The sequence below is a fragment of the Hydra vulgaris genome, chromosome 09 (genome assembly GCF_038396675.1).
Source record: "Hydra vulgaris chromosome 09, alternate assembly HydraT2T_AEP".
Classification (NCBI taxonomy): domain Eukaryota; kingdom Metazoa; phylum Cnidaria; class Hydrozoa; order Anthoathecata; family Hydridae; genus Hydra; species Hydra vulgaris.
The window spans coordinates 32,125,001-32,148,824 of NC_088928.1; the positions used below are offsets into that span (position 1 = coordinate 32,125,001).

General features: G+C 27.4%; 1 long non-coding RNA gene across 1 annotated transcript; it reads left to right on the forward strand.

The window, feature by feature from the left end:
• The first annotated feature begins 4,541 nt into the window (after positions 1-4,541).
• Positions 4,542-13,637, forward strand: LOC136085083 (uncharacterized). The gene is made up of 2 exons (XR_010641063.1): positions 4,542-4,603; positions 10,819-13,637. It is a non-coding gene; the product is annotated as an uncharacterized LOC136085083 (long non-coding RNA).
• Positions 13,638-23,824: the final 10,187 nt, after the last annotated feature.

Genomic DNA, 23,824 nt, shown 5'->3' on the forward strand with positions numbered 1-23,824 from the left:
TACAAAAATAATGCAAATGAATCCAAAAGAAATCAGTGAAAACCTGTTTTTTTGTTGCATTTGCATTATTTTCTTAATTTAAGTTAGTTTTTGTACATAAAAAGGGGTTTTGTCGTAAAAATCTTAGGTTTCTTTGCTCACCTCAAGTTTATTTAATCATTTTTTCTAATAAACACACAGAATCTGCAAAAATATTACAAAAGATTCCAAATGAAATCAGTGAAAACCTGTTTTTTTGTTGCATTTGCATTATTTTCTAAATTTAAGTTAGTTTTTCTACATAAAAAGGGGTTTTGTCGTTAAAATCTTAAGTTCCTTTGCTCACCTCAAGTCTATTTGATCTTTTTTTCTAATAAACCCACAGAATCTACAAAAATATTTCAAAAGATTGCAAAAGAAATCATTAAAAACCTGTTTTTTTAATGCATTTGCATTATTTTCTTAATTTAAGTTAGTTTTTGACTTAATTTAAGTTAGTTTTTAAGAAGTTTATTTGACTATTTTTTCTAATAAACTCACAGAATCTACAAAAATAATGCAAATGAATCCAAAAGAAATCAGTGAAAACCTGTTTTTTTGTTGCATTTGCATTATTTTCTTAATTAAAGTTAGTTTTTGTACATAAAAAGGGGTTTTGTCGTAAAAATCTTAGGTTTCTTTGCTCACCTCAAGTTTATTTAATCATTTTTTCTAATAAACACACAGAATCTGCAAAAATATTACAAAAGATTCCAAATGAAATCAGTGAAAACCTGTTTTTTTGTTGCATTTGCATTATTTTCTAAATTTAAGTTAGTTTTTCTACATAAAAATAGGTTTTGTCGTAAAAATCTTAAGTTCCTTTGCTCACCTCAAGTCTATTTGATCTTTTTTTCTAATAAACCCACAGAATCTACAAAAATATTTCAAAAGATTGCAAAAGAAATCATTGAAAACCTGTTTTTTTAATGCATTTGCATTATTTTCTTAATTTAAGTTAGTTTTTGACTTAATTTAAGTTAGTTTTTAAGAAGTTTATTTGACCATTTTTTCTAATAAACTCACAGAATCTACAAAAATATTGCAAATGAATCCAAAAGAAATCAGTGAAAACCTGTTTTTTTGTTGCATTTGCATTATTTTCTTAATTTGAGTTAGTTTTTGTACATAAAAAGGGGTTCTGTCGTAAAAATCTTAGGTTTCTTTGCTCACCTCAAGTTTATTTGACCATTTTTTCTAATAAACACACAGAATCTGCAAAAATATTACAAAAGATTCAAATGAAATCAGTGAAAACCTGTTTTTTTGTTGCATTTGCATTATTTTCTAAATTTAAGTTAGTTTTTCTACATAAAAATAGGTTTTGTCGTAAAAATCTTAAGTTCCTTTGCTCAACTCAAGTTTATTTGATCTTTTTTTCTAATAAACCCACAGAATCTACAAAAATATTTTAAAAGATTGCAAAAGAAATCATTGAAAACCTGTTTTTTTAATGCATTTGCATTATTTTTTTAATTTAAGTTAGTTTTTGACTTAATTTAAGTTAGTTTTTAAGAAGTTTATTTGACCATTTTTTTAAATAAACTCACAGAATCTACAAAAATATTGCAAATGAATCCATAAGAAATCAGTGAAAACCTGTTTTTTTGTTGCATTTGCATTATTTTCTTAATTTAAGTTAGTTTTTGTAAATAAAAAGGGGATTTGTCGTAAAAATCTTAGGTTCCTTTGTTTACCTCAAGTTTATTTGACTATTTTTTCTAATAAACATACAGAATCTACAAAAATATTACAAAAGAATCCAAAAGAAATCAGTGAAAACCTGTTTTTTTGTTGCATTTGCATTATTTTCTTAATTTAAGTTAGTTTTTGTACATAAAAAGGGGTTTTGTCGTAAAAATCTTAGGTTTCTTTGCTCACCTCAAGTTTATTTAATCTTTTTTTCTAATAAACACACAGAATCTGCAAAAATATTACAAAAGATTCCAAATGAAATCAGTGAAAACCTGTTTTTTTGTTGCATTTGCATTATTTTCTAAATTTAAGTTAGTTTTTCTACATAAAAAGGGGTTTTGTCGTAAAAATCTTAAGTTCCTTTGCTCACCTTAAGTTTATTTGATCTTTTTTTCTAATAAACCCACAGAATCTACAAAAATATTTCAAAAGATTGCAAAAGAAATCATTGAAAACCTGTTTTTTTAATGCATTTGCATTATTTTCTTAATTTAAGTTAGTTTTTGACTTAATTTAAGTTAGTTTTTAAGAAGTTTATTTGACCATTTTTTTTAATAAACTCACAGAATCTACAAAAATATTGCAAATGAATCCAAAAGAAATCAGTGAAAACCTGTTTTTTTGTTGCATTTGCATTATTTTCTTAATTTAAGTTAGTTTTTGTACATAAAAAGGGGTTTTGTCGTAAAAATCTTAGGTTTCTTTGCTCACCTCAAGTTTATTTAATCATTTTTTCTAATAAACACACAGAATCTGCAAAAATATTACAAAAGATTCCAAATGAAATCAGTGAAAACCTGTTTTTTTGTTGCATTTGCATTATTTTCTAAATTTAAATTAGTTTTTCTACATAAAAAGGGGTTTTGTCGTAAAAATCTTAAGTTCCTTTGCTCACCTCAAGTTTATTTGATCTTTTTTTCTAATAAACCCACAGAATCTACAAAAATATTTCAAAAGATTGCAAAAGAAATCATTGAAAACCTGTTTTTTTAATGCATTTGCATTATTTTTTTTAATTTAAGTTAGTTTTTGACTTAATTTAAGTTAGTTTTTAAGAAGTTTATTTGACCATTTTTTTTAATAAACTCACAGAATCTACAAAAATATTGCAAATGAATCCATAAGAAATCAGTGAAAACCTGTTTTTTTGTTGCATTTGCATTATTTTCTTAATTTAAGTTAGTTTTTGTAAATAAAAAGGGGATTTGTCGTAAAAATCTTAGGTTCCTTTGTTTACCTCAAGTTTATTTGACTATTTTTTCTAATAAACACACAGAATCTACAAAAATATTACAAAAGAATCCAAAAGAAATCAGTGAAAACCTGTTTTTTTGTTGCATTTGCATTATTTTTTTAATTTAAATTTATTTTGTTAATCAAAATTGTAAATTTTTTTGTTAATAAAAATTGTAAATTTTTTTGTTAATAAAAATAGTAAATTTTTTTGTTGATAAAAATTGTAAATTTTTTTGTTAATAAAAATAGTAAATTTTTTTGTTGATAAAAATTGTAAATTTTTTTGTTAATAAAAATAGTAAATTTTTTTCTTAATAAAAATTGTAAATTTTTTTGTTAATAAAAGTTGTAAATTTTTTTGTTAATAAAAATTTTTACTTAAGTTTTTTTTATTACCGAGAGCGAATTGGCAGTAAGGCGAATCGGCGCTAAGGCTAGTCATGCGAGGGAATAGATAAACAATTCATTAGCAATGTAACACAATCAATAATTCTCATGAATAAAAAAAAAAAATTCTTTCATTCTTTATATACTTTTGGTCACGCTTCATTAAACAAATTTTCATCACATTTTTATTACCGAGGTAGGGGGGTGTAACCTATTTTTCATTACCGTCATTAAACAAATTCTCATCACATTTTTATTACCGAGGGTGTAACATTTTTTATTACCGATCAAGGCGATAAGACGCTTAAGGCGATATGGCGCTCAATTTATGGCGCAAGGGCGAGTTGACAGACGGCAGGAAACGGGAATCAAAAATTCAACATTCATATATCATCATAGGAGTCCTGAATTTTCGTCAAAAAATTTATTTTGTATATATTTTTGAAGAAATAAATTTTTTATTAGTTATTTTTTTAAATGTTGTTTATATTTATATAAGGTTTTTTTATTTTTTTTTAATAATATATATATATATTTTATAATAGAAAAAAAATGATAAAACAATTAATAAATAATTTGGCTATACAACTAAAAAATCATTGGCAACAATTGGCAATTTTTTAAAATTTTAAAAGACGTGATATCAAAGTAATTGACTTTAAATATGTGTACGAAGGGATAAAATTAAAAAGCTTTTAACATTTTTATTACAAAACGTATCTAGAAAAAGAGCTCTAAAACGATTATTTTATATTTTATCACGGTGGGAAGATTATGATGACAATAAAGAACTATTACTTATTTTATATCATACAAAATTAAATGTAGAAAATTTTATTTTAAAACATTATATGACTTTTTAGTAAAAAATGAATATTAGTCAACTTAAACTAAATATAACAAATCGATTTAAAAGTCGCTGGCAAACATTGGCAGAACACCTCAACTATAAAAAACAACAAATTGAATGTATCGAACAAGATTATCGCGACACAAATGAAAGAATATACAGAATATTAAATATATTTTTTCAAAAACTCTATTCAGAAAACGAAGCAGTAAAGCTTTATTTGACGCGTTTTAGACGTTTCATCGAAAGAAACAAAGAGCTTATAATTAATATGAAAGAAACCATGGAAATGTTACAAAATTTTATTTTACAATAGTTTTTTATATATGTTTTATAATTTGTAATTTTTTTTTTCAGCTATCAAATATAAATGAAAAATAATAAAAAAATGAAACAATTTGTTAAAGAATGCGGCTGGTAAGAATATTTTCTTTATATTTTTTCAATATATTCTTTGATATTAACGCTAAAAAATGAGGCGTTGATTTGATGTTGATTCAATGTTTCTCGTCAACATTGATTCCATATTGATTTTTTGTCCAAAATGTTAGCCACTTATCAACGTTGATTTGGTGTTTACAAAAAACGTTGATCGAATGTTGCTTTTCAACGTTTAATCAACAATCATTTTTTCCTGGTGATTCAACACTGATTTTTATAATAGCCGACGGTATTTTGATATCGCTTTTTGATGCATATATCAAAAAAGTATATATCAACAGTTTACGAAATATATATATATATATATATATATATTTAAACAACTTTAAAATGTATTCTACAAAATAGAGTGCTCAATGTTCTTAAAAGAACTGAGCAATTATAAATTAGTAGAAAATCACTTAGGAAAATTTTTTTTCATTTAACACTTTATTTCATCGATAAAAAGACTCATCAGAAATGCTCTCATCAATAAAAAACTCAGTATTTCTGATGAGTCTTTTTATTTATAAAACACAGTGTTAAATGAAAAAAAACTTTGTTAAGTGATTTTCTACTGATTTATAATTTATATATATATATATATATATATATATACATATATATATATATATATATATATATATATATATATATATATATATATATATATATATATATATATATATATATATATATATTATGTATGTATATATATATAAAATATTTGTATATAAAATTTATACTTATTGCTCAAATCTTAATTTGTTTTGTAAAAAACAGGCTGTAAATAAAGGATTTAGCAAAAAATTTATTGATAGAGCAATTCAAAGCTAACTCAAAAGAATAATGAAAGAAAGTAGGTACATTAAGTAATAAAGGATTTAGCAAAAAATTTATTGATAGAGCAATTCAAAGCTAACTCAAAAGAATAATGAAAGAAAGTAGTACATTAAGTAAGAAAGTTTTTTTATTGAATTTAACACAAAATTTACATTTTCAAACAATTTATTTAGCGTTTGCAGCATTGTTCATTTTCAAAACTTTTCGATTGAGTCGTGTTCCTGATTGACTTTAAAATTTCGAAATGCCTGAATAACATTCGCAAATTTTTGCATCATGATGCTGTCGTGTAATCGCATCTAAATCAAAAATTCAAATCAAATTTGAAAAAAATCAAACTGCAGAAATTATAGCAAATAGTTACATAAATGACTGACTAGGTAAACAAAATATATTTCCTGTGAAATAAAAAATCTAAAAAAATGCATAAAACCATTCTTACCCACTATCATATGATACAGGGTGTATGTTTTAAAATTTATCTTCAATGAACCACCCGAGACATTAAAACAGGCCCCAGCGTCCTCGCTCATCAACAACTTTCCAAAAGCAAAAGCCAATTTATATTACCTCCACAACGACTAAGAGAACTTATCTATTATTAAAAAAATAAAAATTACTTAAGGGTCAGAACACATATTATGTTTATTCTATATGAATGAAATTATCTTAATTTCAATACATGGATTTTTAAAATTGACTCTTGAATCACTTTTCTCTTTTATCTATTTTTGCCATCTAACTCAACGCAAATCTTTTTTGAAAATCTTTTTAAAAAAATGTAGTAAAATAAACAATATTATTATTATTTATGTAAAATATTTTGTAAAAAATTTCCAATGAAAAAATACCTAAATGGGAAAAATAAATAAAACTTTTATTTAATTTACCCTGGCAAGACAAATGTCTTTCTTTGCTATCCTCTTTATCCAAAACACAATTTTTAGAGCCATTTTCTACCTAGGTATAGATAAATTATACATACAAAAATTAAATAAAATTTTTAAACATTATATAGTGATTTTTATTTAAACTTGTCAACAAACATGTATTTATAAAATATTTGTCAACAAAATTATATTCTATAACATATAGTTCTGATTTCTATTAATTTTTTTACTGCACACGCACACAGATTTTAATTAGAACAAAAGCAACATTAGGACTTTTTTTTACCAATATATTTGAAGACAACATCATTTTCCCTTGAGATAGATTAGTTTCTTTCGAGAAGTCATTGTTATTTTCAGCAACTGAAAAGCTTGCTATTTCACTGTGTAAATGGGGAGTTAATATTGATTTAAAAACATCTATACTTCAGTAAAAAAATAAGCATTTTATTTTAACAAACCATTATTTTACTTTTGCAAAAATAGTTAACCTGCTATATTTGGAATCACGTTAGATGTTCTTTAGCTATTTGAACTATCAAAATAGTATCTTCCGTATAGTTCTTCATCACCAATCACAATATCTTAATCACTTTCACAAAATGTCATTGCTGTCTTTCTCCTTTAATATAAACTTTACTTTATAAACAAAAAAAGTGCATGATTTGTGTAATTCTTTATTGCAAAATTTTTTATTTGTTAAAAACTAATTTTAGTAAAATTTACTTTTGCTTTGTCCCTTTTTTCTCTTCGATGTCAGTTTCAATATTTGAAGTATCTGCTGCTTTCTCTAAGTGTGACTGAGCTTCTTCATAAACACAAATCTATGTACGTAAAATCATTTATCAATATCTAATGAAGATGTAATTGAAATTTTTGCGGCAAAAGCAGGCCCTATGAGAGTGCAATTGGTGCACCGCATAAAAATTAATGAATTTTAATGAAAAACCCATGAAAATTAATGAATTTTTTAGTTTTTAAAAAACACTAAAAGTTTAAAAAAAAAACTAAAAACATAGTTTAAAAAACTTTTTTTAATCGTTGGAAATCTTCTTTAAACATTCTAAAGACATTCAGAACATATAATTTAAACAAATGCCTGTTGGAATATTGGATTTAAAATAAGTGATATTAAATGAGACTATAGTCGTATTGTAAAGCAGGCCTAAAATAAATTTGCACCAGCACATGATTATCCTCTTCAGTGCCCTGGTCAAAACATACAGTTCAATATCTAATTCAATTATTTTACATTTTTTTATAGTAATATGCAAACCTGTAGTGTATAAAATCCTAGCAGGGTATATCTTCCAATCAGAGGTTGATGCCTGCAAGGTTGTGACAGCTTTACGAATCGCAGCGGAACTTTTAAATGGCAGCCAGAAGCATTTCCCATCATTTTTCATCCAACTTTTAGCAATCACTTCCACTTCTTTAATTTTTCCATTTAAAGTTCAACAATGGCAAATGAAATTTCAATATTCTGGTGCAATTTAATTCTAAACAATCTTATATAAGTTACAAAATAAAATTAAAAATACATTAGAGATTAAAAACAATGAACTTTGTAAAACGCTTTTTAGATTTGTTAATGTAAAACACCAGTGTAAATATTTTATTATTTCTATAAACATACCAGGTATTTGTTTCACACAAAAAATTTATAAATTAAAATGCATTAAACTCACTTTAAATTTGTTCAATGAACTACATATTTGACAAATTTACAAGAAATTTTACAAAATGACACATGCACAGACATTCTTTAAAAATTGATGGTCTGCAAGTATAATCAAAGTTTGTGTTTTTAATTCAAGAAATCAGTGATCATAAGCAATATCACAATGTCTAAGCACAAAAAAAGCATAACCACCTTTTTAAACAGGTATCATCAAGCCTTTCTTCAAAAGTTCTTTTTTTTTCGGAAAAATTGTTTTTAGGTTGGCTAATGAATTTACATAACAAACGTCTAAATAAGATGTTTCAAAACAATCAGGAAAAAACTTTCGAACTGAATGAGGATTTAGAGCCTTGCATTTTACAAGATCTACCAAAACCTCTTCTACTAAAACAAACCCTTTGTCTTGAATAAAATAAACTCTGTCTCATAGATTTGATTTGATCTTTTTATTTACCACTTGGGCAGAAATTTCTTTACCATTCCTTTCTCTAAGAAAAATATCCAACTTTTTTCTCTCATCTAATTGATTCACTATTTGGGCAACAGTCTGATGTGATTTTTGCACCATTTTTTTAATTCAACCCAAAAAGTTTTCAAAAGGAAAAGCTGATAGATGATCAAGACTCTCCCCAAAGTTAACACAGTCATCAGCTAAATGAATCATGCTATCAACATTGTATATTACCACGATCTCCCCATACAAAATTTGTACTTCTCTGACAAACTATATAAGCAGCTGTTTAGCAAATGCCACTAACAATTCATTTTTGGCCATTTTATTAGAAAGCAGTATGTGCATAGCAATTGAAAGAGAAATAAATAAGTCATAGTTTTATTTATTTTTCCTTTTTAAAACAACAGGTCCAGCATAAAGCAGAATAATCGAAACTCTGTTGCTTTCCACTTCTCAAGTTCATTTAAAGATCGTGGTCTATGTTGAAAATTGGATGGTGTATAACTTCGTAAATTTATGAGTTCATTTGAAATACTGTCTTTAACAGATTGACTTATTCTAATACATCGGGGACCTTTACACCAGTTTGTTAGAAGTTTTTTAACTACCCCAAGACATACAAGGTGCATATAGTCTAATGGGAATTCAATTACCATTGGGAAATTTAACTGAACAAGTGGAGAAAGACTCTTAAGCTGGTGACCTTCTTTATAAAAAATATTTTTAAAAGCCATGTCAGTACAAAGTAAAGTAGTCGTTTCCAATAATCTTACGCCATGTTTTTGTGTGCCAACTGCCATACATCTTTCACAGCTATGATAGCCACTATGCCCTATAATGCATTTAACAAATGCTCTTGCAGACGCATCACAAACAAAAGCTTTAATAATCACCAGCAGCTGTTTATACCCATTAGTTTGCAATTTTTTCATTTCAAGAATAAAATCTTCAAAGCACTCATCCAAATTGTTTGGTTTTCCCTGACCATGCCAAATTGCAACAGCATAGGATCCTTTTCTGTTAATTGTAACTAGTATAGGCCAAATGGAAGTCTTTTTACTATTGCACATAGGTGCACCATCAATACTTACAATTAGATCAAGCTTTTCCTTATTTCCAACTGTTGATATGTAATAATCAATTGCACTTTTAACTCCAAGATATATATAATCGCCTCCACTGACATATAAAACATTAACTTTTTGAAGAGATTTTTGTAATGTCTGCCAGCATTTTGGTATAGATGGAGTAAATTTATTTAAGTGAAATAAAAGTGCATTTAAAGCTTCATCTTTTATACAGTATTTTAATAACCACTCATATAAAAAATCTTTTGTTGAAGTTAGAGTATCAATACTACTGTATAAACTATTTTTAAATGCAATGTCGTCAACATCACAATAATTAGATTCAACTTTACTTAAACAAAATTTATTTTCTGGCGAAGTGATTGAAAACATCAATATATCACTGTGCACATCTTCAGAAACTTCAAAAATCTTTTGAATGTCTAAATCTAGATGAACACAATTTCCTCTACCAACAATGTTGCACTCTTCAAGAAGACATTTTATTCTTTTTTCAGTATTTCGTTTTTCTTTCATAAATTCTCTCATATATAGGCTTCTGTCATATTTAGCCATTATTATCTTTATTTTATTACATCACAAAAGAAAAAAAAATAAAGGCATTATTATTCTTATACAGAAAAAATCAATTTAAAATGCATTTTGTACTATATGATTTAAGTTTGAAGTCAGAATTTATCAGGCAAATACTTGCAGCCATTAATAATTTGCTATAATAATAGTAATGTTATTATAATAAGCATTAATAAGCCAAATGTCTGCTAAGTTGTGACTTTTTCATGTTAAATTGTTAAAATATTTATCTTAAGATGTTCTATTATCCTCAAATAGTTAAAAACTACCCTAATTTCATTAGGATAAACTTTATTCAAGAACTGAAAAAATAATTACTTAATAAAATATATGTTTTTCAATAAGTTTATACTCATTTTATACCGTATAATACAATTAAAATTTGAACAAACGTTTTATAACCACCAAAAATAACAAAAATATCCCAGCAGAAAATGCTCAGCAAATTACTGTTAGTAAACGGCTCAATAAATTTGTTTTTTGTCAACAGTAAATCAACGAACGCTCAGTGTTTGTAAATAAACGTTGATTTGCTGTTGATAACATTGCTGTTGCAACAACATCCATTTATGGTTGATCGCCGTTGATCGCTAATATCAACGCAAAATCAACGTTGATCAACATCAAATCAACACTTCATTTTTTAGAGGGTTATTATTTTTTTATATATTTTTTTTTATTAGCAATGGAGAGTATATGACTGAATTTACGGTTTGTATGCAAGATTTGTTTTCGCTAACAAAAGAAAAAAAGATGGAAGAAGAGGTGAAATTTAAAGAAGAAATGACAGAAGAAGATTTTGAAAAATACATAGAAAAAATGTTAGAAGAAGAAAAGACGAACGAAACAGACGTAGATGAATACATAGAAGAATTAAAACTACAAATGTTGTAAGCAGGACCGTGCACAGGATTTGGGGGCCCCGAGCATTCTTCAGTTTAGGGGCCCACCCCCTTTACTCCAAAAAAGAAAGGCCTGCTTAAATTTTTTTATTATATTACTGGAATATAAGTATAATTAAATAGTCAAGCTGTTGTTTCTTAAAATATTATTTTTCCTGTCTTTTGTTTAGCAAACTTTTCAATCACATCATGGAAATCAATATTTTTTGCTAATAGACACTCGATACTCAAAATGGCGAGGTCACTTGTTCGTTCTTGTCCCATAGTTGAGCGCAAAAAATTCTTAATGAGCTTTAATTTACTGAATGAACGCTCACTTGAAGCCACTATCACTGGAATTGAAGCAATAATACGCAATGCAATTACTATATTTCTAAAGAGTTCTCCAAGCTTCATTTCAGAAAATTTGTTTAATAAGTCAAATGGGGCAAGAGGTCCCTTTCCAAAATTTGCAGTATGAATTTGTTTTATGTGAAGCAATTCTTTATTCAGTTCATTTTCGGTCACATCACAAGAATATTTTTGAGAAAAATGTGACCAAGCACTCTTGATTTCTGCTTCAGACAGTTTTTGATACTTCCACAAAAAAGAGAATATAGAAAGGATTTCTTGAATTGCTGTGAAACGTGAAGTAAGTTCACCAATTACAGAATCAAAAATGTGATAAAAAACCGTTCTCCGAAATGTTGCCTCCTCTCCTGATTCTGCTTCTGTTAATTCCGTAATTTGTTCATCACCTTTAATTTGCTCCCCAAAAAAACTTTTGCGTTTCACTTTTCTGTGGATTGGAAATTCAGAACTGATTTTTGCAACATCTGCAACTAACTTGGCTTCTTCTAAAATTGTAGGCCATTCCTCCCGAACAGATTTGAGTTGACTAATCAATGCTTCAATATTTTCCACCCTAATATCAATAGTTGCTTTTCTTGCCTGAATGACCTGGTTGCAGCGGTCAATCAATGTGAGAACTTTCAGCCAAATTCCAGACATGAGAACACATTTGAAGAAGCTCATATATTTTAGGGCACCTCTAATCTCAGTTTTTGCTTTAGGCGTGAGATTCAACTCTTAACTTCTTTCAAAGATTCAATGATTTGGCTCAAGTGATTATAGAAAGGGCGAATGCTGTCAAGTCTCTCAGTCCATCGTGTTCCTGATTGTCCATGCAAAGACACACCGTGAAGTCTCTTTTGCAATATTTCCCAGCGTTGCGGACTAGCAGAAAAGATCGTATATACGGTTTGAACAGTTCCAAAGAAAGTCTCAGCATCTGTACAGCTTGAGGCAGCATTCTGTCCACACAAATTCAATGAATGACAACCACAGTGTGAGAATACAGACAATGGGTTCTTCTTTTGTAGGATTGCTTGAACACCCTTATATTTTCCTGACATGTTGACTCCATTGTCATAGCCTTGGCCACGGCAGTCTTCAAAACAAATTTTTAATGTTTCCAAAGTTTCCAGAATTAATTCCGCAATATCAGATCCAGTCTTCTTGGCACAATCTGCAAAGATCAAAAACCGCTCTTCAATTAAAAATTTTCCAGGTTCTTTTTCATGTACATATCGAATGACAAACGAACTTTGTTCAGTATGGCTCACATCAGGAGTGGCATCAACCATAATTGAAAAATACTTTGCAGACTTGCACTCTTCTATAATTTGCCTGCGAACCTCAGCTGCACAAAGGCCAATGAATTCATTTTGAGAACGATTTGACAAGTAATGCGCCTGAAGACGTTGACCCTTGTCCTGTGATTGTTTAACTTTTATCACATGTTCCTTAAGAATTGGGTCATAATGCGAAATCAGTTCCAGCAATCCTAAGAAATTTCCATTATGAGAATCTCCAATTAGGTCAGATATTCCACGAATAGCCAATCCACGTTCACCAAGAAACAGAATCACATCCAAGATTCGTTCCAAGATTTTTCTCCAGATGTCAGCTTCATTGAGAATTTGGCGATTCATCAAATGTTCAATTGACTGATCAGTTTTCATTCGAGCTTTTAATTCACGCCACTGAATGTAGTATTGTTTATGGATTTTCGAATGCTCATGTTCAGGAATTCGACTGATGAGATTCTTCCACTTCTTTTCATATCCCCATCCTCCAATCATTGCAAGGGATGAAGTCATGTGTGGAAGTTGATTTCTAGGTAAAAATAATCGGCATGGAAAACAAAACAATGCTGTCTTTGCTGGGCTAAATACAAGCCAATCCCGCGAGAAGGATTCCCAATTTGGCATTCTGTTTTTGTGAAGGAGAATTTCCTATAGAACAACTATTGGTACATCAAAAAGAATGCTCCACCAACAAATTGACATATGAATGCTTTGTATGCAAAAAAAAAGTTTAAGATCTTTTAAATCATGAATGTGAATATGATTGTGAAGGAATAAAAAAAAAGTTGTGTTTTTTTTGCAACACTCTTGTAAATAAAGAAACGTATGAAGAACACAGTGTTATATGTTTTCAATATTACAAAGATAATGAAAAGCAATACCAAAAAGAACAACAAACAAATTTAAGTTATTTAAATCTAAATATCAATAATTGTATGCTTACTATGAAAAAAATTTTAAAACTTCTTTTTATAACTTTTTTTATGTAATGATTATATATATATATATATATATATATTATATATATATATATATATATATATATATATATATATATATTTAAACAACTTTAAAAAGTATTCTACACAATAGAGTGCTCAATGTTCTTAAAGGGTTTATGCGAAATATAAAACATTTTCTAAGAAAATATAAAACATGTTTTAAGAAATTATAAAACATTTTTTCAGAAAATATAAAACATCTTTTAACAAAATATAAAACATTTTTTAAGAAAATATAAAATATTTTTTAAGAAAATATAAAATATTTTTTAAGAAAATATAAAATATTTTTTAAGAAAATATAAAATATTTTTTAAGAAAATATAAAACATTTTTTAACAAAATATAAAACATTTTTTAAGAAAATATAAAATATTTTTTAACAAAATATAAAACATTTTTTAAGATAATATAAAACATCTTTTAACAAAATATAAAACATTTTTTAAGAAAATATAAAATATTTTTTAAGAAAATATAAAACATTTTATAAGAATTTATAAAACATTTTAGTTATTTAAGAGTGCATTTATGATGTATAAAGTTATTCATAAATTTCTAAAGAATAAATTGTATTTTTTTAATATAACTAAAACTCATTATATTTAAAGATATAATATAAATAAAAAAGTATCCACTTTAAAAAAACCCTTGCCTTGCTATGCCTTTTAATCAATCAATCAATATATTTCCACCTTAATAACTGTATATAAAAATACAAAAGTGAGGGACATTTACTAACAGTTACAAACTGATGATGCGTAAAGACCTACGATGGCATAAAAAACAATTATTGTAAAAAATAAAAACATCAATAATATCAACTAAAAATAATAATAACAAAATAATAATAAATGATAATAATAATAATAATAAATAAAAGCAATAATAACAAAATAATAATAATAATAAATAATAATAATAACAATAAACAATAATAATAATAGATTTAATGAGGCAAATCATAACAAATAATAATAAAATAATATCTAAGATATGGTAAGGCATATTGTATTGTTAGTAAGAAGAAGTTATTTTTTTTTTAATTTTTTTTTTTAATAATTTTTTATGTATTTTATAATTTATACATTAAATTTAAATTTTTTGTATTTAATTAAAAATAAAATAAAATATTTAATGTGATAATATATTAAAGTGAAATATATTATGAATAAAGTGAAATTTTATATATTATGAATAAAGTGAAATTTTAATTTTTTATTTTTTTATTATATTGTTTCAATATATTTTAATCATTTTTTGTTTGTTTGTTGTTGTTATATATGAATACATAAACACATACCTACAAACGCACCCATACTCGCAAACATATATAACATACCTACAAATACACCCATAAACACTACCATACAAAAACACCCATAAACCCATACCTACAAATACATCCAAACACACAAACATAAATAACACCCTTACACAAACATACATACAGTTATACATACATATACACACACATACACACACACTCATACAACACATATGTACCTATACACAGATACATATGCACAGATTTTTTTTTTAGTACCTATACACAGATACACAGTACCTACACAAAGATTTTTTTTTTAGTTTTCTAGTTTTTATATATCGTTATTTTATTTTAACGCAACGTTTTGTTTAACGTTTATTTAACGAGTTACTTTGTTTTGTATTTTTATTATTGACATTTTTATTTAAAGCGGCTTGGTGATAAGACAGAACTTGTCTTCTTTTTGCCCCAGCCATGTATTTATATATTTGTATTGCATAAACTTGTAAACTTTTCTTATCGGCGAAATACATAATAATAATAATAATAAAGATACATACATACACATATACTCATACATACGTACGTATGCATATATATATATACACACATAGTTAATGTAAACAATCACATATATCATACACATATATACTCTACAAAGATATACCTATACATACACATATACTGATATATTTATTTTGTGTAAGATACAGATTTAAGATTGTGGTTGTGGATATTAGCTGTAAACATGAAATAATTGTTGAAGACCGATGGTATATTTTGGTGTATAACGTCCCATGCGAAGGCACTGTTCAACAAGTAGATCACAATGAAATTGATCTACTTGTTGAACAGTGCTTTCAATAGATGAATGAAATTAGATCAAATGATCTAATTTCATTATTTTTGAAAGACTATATAGTACATCAGAGTCAAAATTATTTGGCTGAAGATGGATTATTCTCAAAGACTTATTTTGTAGATTTATAAGGTTCTTTGTATTTAAAGTATAATTCTGTCCCCATATCTGGCACCCATAGTTAAGGTGTGACCCAAAGATGGCATACCAGATATTTAATAAGGTTTCATAGTCTACAAATAGTCTTTTTGCTAGCATCCCATTCGCACGACTCAGTTTAAAAGAGATCGACTTTAATTGATGATTAAAAAAAAGGTTTTCATGTAGTATTACACCAAGGCACTTGATTTTATCAATACTATATAGTTTTTGGCCACTTATTCTGAAATTTGATTTTTTTCAACTTTTTTGCCTTTAGATTTAAAGAGAGTAATTTCGGTCTTTTTTGTATTTAGTGAAATTTTGTTTGCACGTAACCACTGAACCAAACATGATAAGTCATAGTTTAGATGTTTGTTTAATTTTTTCAGGTATTTTTCAACAATTAAGAGGTTGGTATCATCAGCAAAATGATAGGTTTTGGAATATTTGATACATGTGTTGAGATCATTTATATCTACAAGAAAGAGAAGAGGACCAAGGATTGAGCCCTGAGGAACACCTGTTGATATTGGTTTAATAGTAAAAGATGTATTAGCAATATCCACGAATTGAACACGATTTTAAACAAGTACGATTTAAACCATTGGAGAGCAATTCCTCTGACACCATAATGACATAACTTTGATAGCAGGATTTCATAATCAACTGTGTCAAATGCCTTTTGTAGATCCACGAACACTCCTCCAGCAAACTGTTTTTGATCAAAAACCTCTCTTATTGTTTCAGTAATATCCAATTAGGGCATGGTTTGTACTATGATTTTTGCGAAATCCATATTGCAGCCTATATAAGATATTTGACTGATGTAGAAATTTGAATAACCTAATATACATGGATTTTTCGATTAGTTTGCTAATGTTTAATAGCATTGAAATAGGTCTATAATTACAGTGATTTTGTTTGGAGCCATTTTTAAAGATTGGTATTACATTAGCAAGTTTAAATGAGTCTGGGTAGATTCCAGGTTTAAATGATTCATTTATTATGACACTTAAAGGGTAACTGAGTTCTTGAGGTGCAAGAATAAGTATTTTTGAGGGAATACTGTTCGGCCCAATACCTTTTTTTGGATTCATGATGGATATATAGTCTATAATTTCTTGAGGAGTAACTGGAGATATAAAAAATGAGGTAGGATTGCAGTTTTTAAGATAGCAGCTGAAGTCATTTCTCGGAGGTATAATATCTGATGCAAGTTTTTCTGCTATTGTAGAAAAGTACTCATTTAAAGTATTTGCAATTATTTTTTTGTCTGTGATATTTTTGTTATTTATTGTTAAATTATCTAAAACATCATTATTCTATGATTTTAAATTTATTATGCTCTTTATTCCTTTCCAGGTGTTTCTTAGGTTGTCTACATTTTCATTAAAATATTTTGAGTAGTATAACTTTTTAGAGTATCGAATTAAATTGTTTATTTGATTTCTATAAGATTTAAACCGCTGAAAGTATTCTAATTTTAATTTCTGATTTTTACATTTTATAAATTTTATGTGTATTTTATTTTTTATTTTGATAGACTTAATAATCCCAGATGTAATCCATGGTTTAGATAAAGTTTTTTGTGTTTCTTTCGTAATCAGTTTGAATGGAGCATGATAATCAAGAAGCTTGTTGATAATTTCCAAAAAATTTGTAGTTGAGTTATTGATATTTTTATTTGCTTCTTGAATAACAGGATCCCAATATGTGACTTTAAGTTGTTCAAGAAATAGTTTCTTGTCAAAGTTCTTAAAACATCGTCGATGTATCTTGAGGTGTATTTTTTCAAATTTTCTGGAAGGTATTGCAATAAACTGTATAAGGTGGTCAGCTAGAGAGAATGTTAGGTTGCCAGATATGAGATTCGGTTTGTAAAAGTTTAGAAATATATTGTCTATAAGTGATTTTGATTATGGTGTAATTCTAGTTGGTTGGGTAATAAAAGGAAATAGAGAGTAAGAACACATGGAGTCAAGAAAATCAGAAACATCATTAGAAGAATCTCAGTTTAGGAGATTAATGTTGAAGTCCCCAAGGATAATTATGTCCTTGTTTTCAATAGACACTTTTTCAGTGAGTGTTTGTAGGTAGAAATTATTAAACTCTGCAATAAACATACAGGGTTGGCGGTAAACGCATCCCACAATTTTTTTTTTTTTTTCTGGGTGTAAAACTTCAATAAAAGTTTCAAAACCCATCTTCTCATATTACAATACCAACCACAAAATTCAATGCCAATTGTCGGTATAAGCCAATTTAAAGTAGCCTTAACTTCATTGCTAGTTTTTGGAAACGGCCTTATAGAAGTATAATTAGCTTTAAGACAACTAAAGTATTCCTCGATCGGGTTTAATTGCGGTGAATAAGGTGGCAAAAAGTAAACTGAAACATTGGATTGGCTGAGCAAATTGATTACATCTCTTCGACGATGAAATGCGCAATTATCCAATACTAATACAAAATGCAGATTTGTTTAGAAATACGGTCTTAAATTATTGGTTATAAAATCACAAAAAATATTGCCATTATAGGCACCATCCACTATCTTAAAGCTTAGAATACCATTAACTGTTATAGCGGCCATTAGACTTACATTCTTTCCACGATTTGCTGGCACTGTAACAAAACATTTTGTATTCTTTATAGAATAGCCATATTGCTTAGAAGTATGTAAGTTAAAGCCTGTTTCATCTAGAAATACTAAGTTATTGTCAGGAATCGTCCTGCAAAAACTTTGTCTTAAATCAATGCTTTGCGGCGAGTTCCTTTCTTTTGGTACTAATGTAAGTCGTTTTTTAGTGAACTCCATCGACTTCATATACTTAGATATTGTTGGTATAGATACATTAATATTCCTTTCAATGAGAATGTTTCTCAATGATGCTAAAGTATGGATGGATCATGCTCAATTAAGAATCGAGTTTCAGATTCGATTTTTTTACTGATGTGATTTCATCATCACTAAGTCCTTTACTGATTTTATCAGAAACAGAACATGTTGCAGAAACTGATATTTCAACTTCTTCCGCTATTTCTTTTAACTTCATTTCTTTTAGAATTGACTTTCTTATTGTTCTTACAATATCCTTTGTAATAAGTGTTCTTTTTTTCCTTTCTCTCTCATTTTCCATTTATCAGTTAAAACAACAAAATAAAGCTTGAATAATATATTTTAATTATAAGCATGGTAAGGCATGATAACATATGTATTGCATTTAAAAAGTTTACTTTGGATAAAAAAAAGCATTTATTTTATATGGATATAGTAATTTTTCTATTTTTCATTGTACTTGATATAAACTTAAAACTATAACGAACATTACTCACCATTTTAAATCTTTTAAGTTTGGAATAAAAGTTTTATATCTTATAAATATAAAACTTTTATTCCATACTTAAAAGTCTGATTCCAAACTTTAAGGTATAATAAAAAGTTTGATAATAGACTCAAAAAATTATACTTTTAAGGCACTTACAACTGACAACTAATTTACTACCGCCATCCTTTTTTTTATTTTTTATAGTTCTCTTCTTTGTCATGAATAAACCTCATAAATTCTAAAGTGTTAAGGAGTAATTACGTAATTAAATGTTTTATATTTTCTTAAAAAATGTTTTATATTTTCTTAAAAATCGTTTTATGTTTTCGTAAAAAAAGTTTTATATTTTCTTAAAAAATGTTTTATAGTTTCTTAAAAAATGTTTTATATTTCGCATAAACCCTGTAAAAGAACAGAGCAATTATATATTAGTAGAAAATCACTTAACTAAATTTTTTTCCATTTGACACTGTGTTTCATCAACAAAGATTCATCAGAAATGAATTATCAAATTAATAAAACTTCAATTTATACAAAAAATTAAATTACAGGAAGTTGCAAATGTCTTAACTACTGTAAATTTTCACACATTTGTGGAATTTGCTGACACTATTATAAAAAGAATTCTTTAGAAATGATTACTTTTTTTAAAATGCTATTTTTTTTAAATGTTTTTTTAAAAAGTGTTGTTAATATAAATTTTATTTGAATTCATTTATTTTTATAGTTTTTTAGGAGAAACTTATTTTCGTGCCTACATTTAGAAACTAATTCCGATCTTTTGTTTAATAAGCATTCTTGATTTGCATGTGCAATTATTTCAAATTTTTCTTGTAGGCATAGTATGCATTTTTGGAAATATTGTTGTATGCAGGCGCTGTTTTAAGGATAGACCAATTCAGTATAAAATCAACAATTTTTTTTTCTTTTAATTCCCATATATATTTTGACAGCATGGTGTCTTTTGAATACTTTTTATTCTAGAAAGATTGCTTATGATTGGCAAAACGTTTTTTCCATTCACCCTCTGTTATGCCAATATATTGTTTATCAGGTACATTCTTAGAGGAAATATTGTTAAAATAAAAAATTAAAATATTGTTATATGCAGCGCCTGCATATAACAATATTTCCAAAAAATGCATACTATGCCTACAAGAAAAATTTGAAATAATTGCACATGCAAATCAAGAATGCTTATTAAACAAAAGATCGGAATTAGTTTCTAAATGTAGGCACGAAAATAAGTTTCTCCTAAAAAACTATAAAATTAAATGAGTTCAAATAAAATTTATTTAACTACACTTTTTAAAAAAAAATATTTTAAAAAAAAGCATTTTAAAAAATGTAATCATTTCTAAAGAATTCTTTTTATAATAGTGTCAGCAAATTCCACAAATGTGTGAAAATTTACAGTAGTTAAGACATTTGCAACTTCCTGTAATTTAATTTTTGGTATAAATTGAAGTTTTATTAATTTGATCATTCATTTCTGATGAATCTTTGTTGATGAAACACAGTGTCAAATGGAAAAAAATTTAGTTAAGTGATTTTCTACTAATATATATATATATATATATATATATATGTATATATATATATATATATATATATATATATATATATATATATATATATATATATATATATATATATATATATATATATATATATATATATATATATATATATAATCTCGTACATCAAAAGTTTGTTTAATTTATTCCATGGGCTCCATGTTGTATCTTCTTGGATACATTATAATCAGTAGGTATTTTATATTAAGAGTCTCTTGTTACGAATAAGTTTTATAATATAACTACAAGAGATGCACGTTTCTTTTGTGCGGTTCGTAAACATATATACAATAATAAACCTCATGTATATAAGAATAAATAAGAAGCGGAAAAAGTTAAACACGTGCGTAATCGCGAGCAACATTCCCCGGCCAACTAATTGCTACTAAAGAGTTTAGTGTCATTTTCGTTACAAAACTTCACTTAAATGATTTCTTCATTTGTCGCTCTGTTTAAAATTTCTAAAAGATACAGTTTATTAATAGAAATAATTTATTAATAATTTATTAATAGAAATTATTAATTGTTTATTTTATATTCTAAAAGATACAGTTTATTAATAGGTCTTTGAATGATAATTTCTTTTCCATTGCTAATGTATTTAACTTCTGCTAAACGGATCTGTTTATCCTGTGATTTGATTAGTTTCTGAACTATTCCTGTTTTCCATAATCCTCGCTTAATATTCGGGTTGTGTATTAGTACAACATCGTTTATTGAGATTTGGTTTGTACCTTTTCTCTTAAAGTGCTTATGATATTCTCGCAGTTCAGTTACATATTCTTCTCTCCATCGCTTCCAATAGTGATTTAAAATATCGTCAATGTACGTACTACGTGTATTTAAGTTGTACTCTATATTACTATCTTTAATCGCTAAGAAGTTTAATTTTCTGCCATATAGTAAATGATTAGGCGTCAATGGAGTGCCTCCAGGTTTATCATATGTTAATGTAATTTGGCGATTATTGATGACAGCTTCAACTTCAGCTAAAGTAGTTAGAAGTTCTTCGTATGTAAGGCGTGCATTTGCAATTTCTTTGCGGAGTCAACGTTTTGTCAAAGCAACAAGCCTTTCGAAGAATCCTCCCCACCACGGTGCAGCAGCAGGGTTGAAATGCCATGATATGCCACGAGATGTGATAAAATCTTGGGTGACTTTAGAGATAAATTGTGAGCCATTGTCTAAAATGAATTCCACAGGTGCTTCTCGTTTTGCTGTAACTCTTCGTAAACTACAAACACACGATTCAGCTGATAAATCAGGAACCAGATCTAAAAACAAAGAGCGTGTAGTACAACATATATATAGAAAAATCCAAGTTTTATATACAATACTGCCCTCATATATATTTTCAATATATAAAGGGCCAGCATAGTCCACACCTGTAAATTTAAAGGCATGGTCATCATTAAGTCTGCTTAAGGGTAAAGGGGGTGGTAAGGGGTAGGAGTAAGGCAGCCCTTCAAAACGTTTGCACAAGTGACATTTTCAAATAAGTTTTTTGATGAAATTTCTTGCTTTTGGTATCCAAAACAGGCTGCGTAGTTGGTTCAATGTTTCTTTTACTCCATTGTGCATTACTATCGAATGATGAAAATAAATAACTAAATCAGAAAATTCGGAATAACGTGGTAAGAATATAGGATATTTCATGTCAAATGAGATCGGAGCATTTTCTAGACGCCTATAGCAGCGTATAATACCGTCAACGTCGCGTAGATTTAAATCGCGTTGAATTTGTTTATAGTTCTTTGAACTGCAGACAGTTTGTAGGGTATATCGAACCCAAACTTTTAAAGCATTGTCGATATCCAAAGAATCTAATGGAGATAATTTCAAGTTTTCGTTTGCTTTCTTCTTCTTGAGGTTTTCAATAAATCTTAATACTAAAGCTGTAGTACGTAATAAAGGTGTGTAATTGTTAAGTTTTTTAATGTCAATAATATTTAAATTAATACAATTGTTACTTGCAACAATATTAGTCACAATTTTGTCTAAAAAAATTGAGGTGTGTTTTGCTATATCAAATTTAGGCCAATCATTAGGGCTGTTACATAGAAACGAAGGTCCATTAAACCAATGTTTACAATTTTGTAAATTTGCTAAATCTGTGCCTCTTGAGACTAAATCTGCTGGGTTTTTATTAGATTCCACATATTTCCAGTGGATAATATCAAAATCGTCTCTCATTTTACATACGCGTTTTTGTACAAAGGTATGATAAACTTTTTGAGTGTTATTTATCCAATACAAAACAATAGTAGAATCACTCCAGCATATAATATCTTTCAACTTAAAAATTGGGGAAAGTTCTTTTAGTACTTTTCCTTATTGGGGTAATTCTAGATTTTGAAGTAATAAGTGAACAATGGTGTTGGTTATTAATTAGAGAGTATAGTAAATAGATACATCAACCATAAGCATTCAGATTGGCGTCACTAAAACCATGTAATGTAAATCATAATGATCAATACACCACCTTTGAATAATGATGCTTTGAGAGGAATGGAAATCATCGAAAATATCTCTTCACACTATTAACAAATTACCTTCTAGTTTAGTGTCCCATCCTATTTTACTTAAGCATCTTTCTTGAAAGAAGATTTTGCAACGTACTACTACTGGATTGATAATACCGAGTGGATCAAAGATGCTTGCAATGAATCTAAGTGTATGTCGTTTTTTCGGGATTGCTTCGCTTTATGATAATATATTTCTTAAATTAAATGTTAAAATGTCTTTTTTCTTGTTCCAATTTAAACATAATACTTTAATAGTGTCAAGACTTTGAAATTTTTGTTAATTTACTAAATGTTCTAATTTTTTACAGTTCGATTCAAATTTTCGTAAATTAAAACCTGCATCTTGTAGGTGATGTTTACACTTCTGCATCTTGTAGGTGATGTTTACACTTCTGATAAAATAGGAATGCTGTGTTTATACAATCAGCTCCGGCGTTAAGGTCGTCTACATGAAATGAGT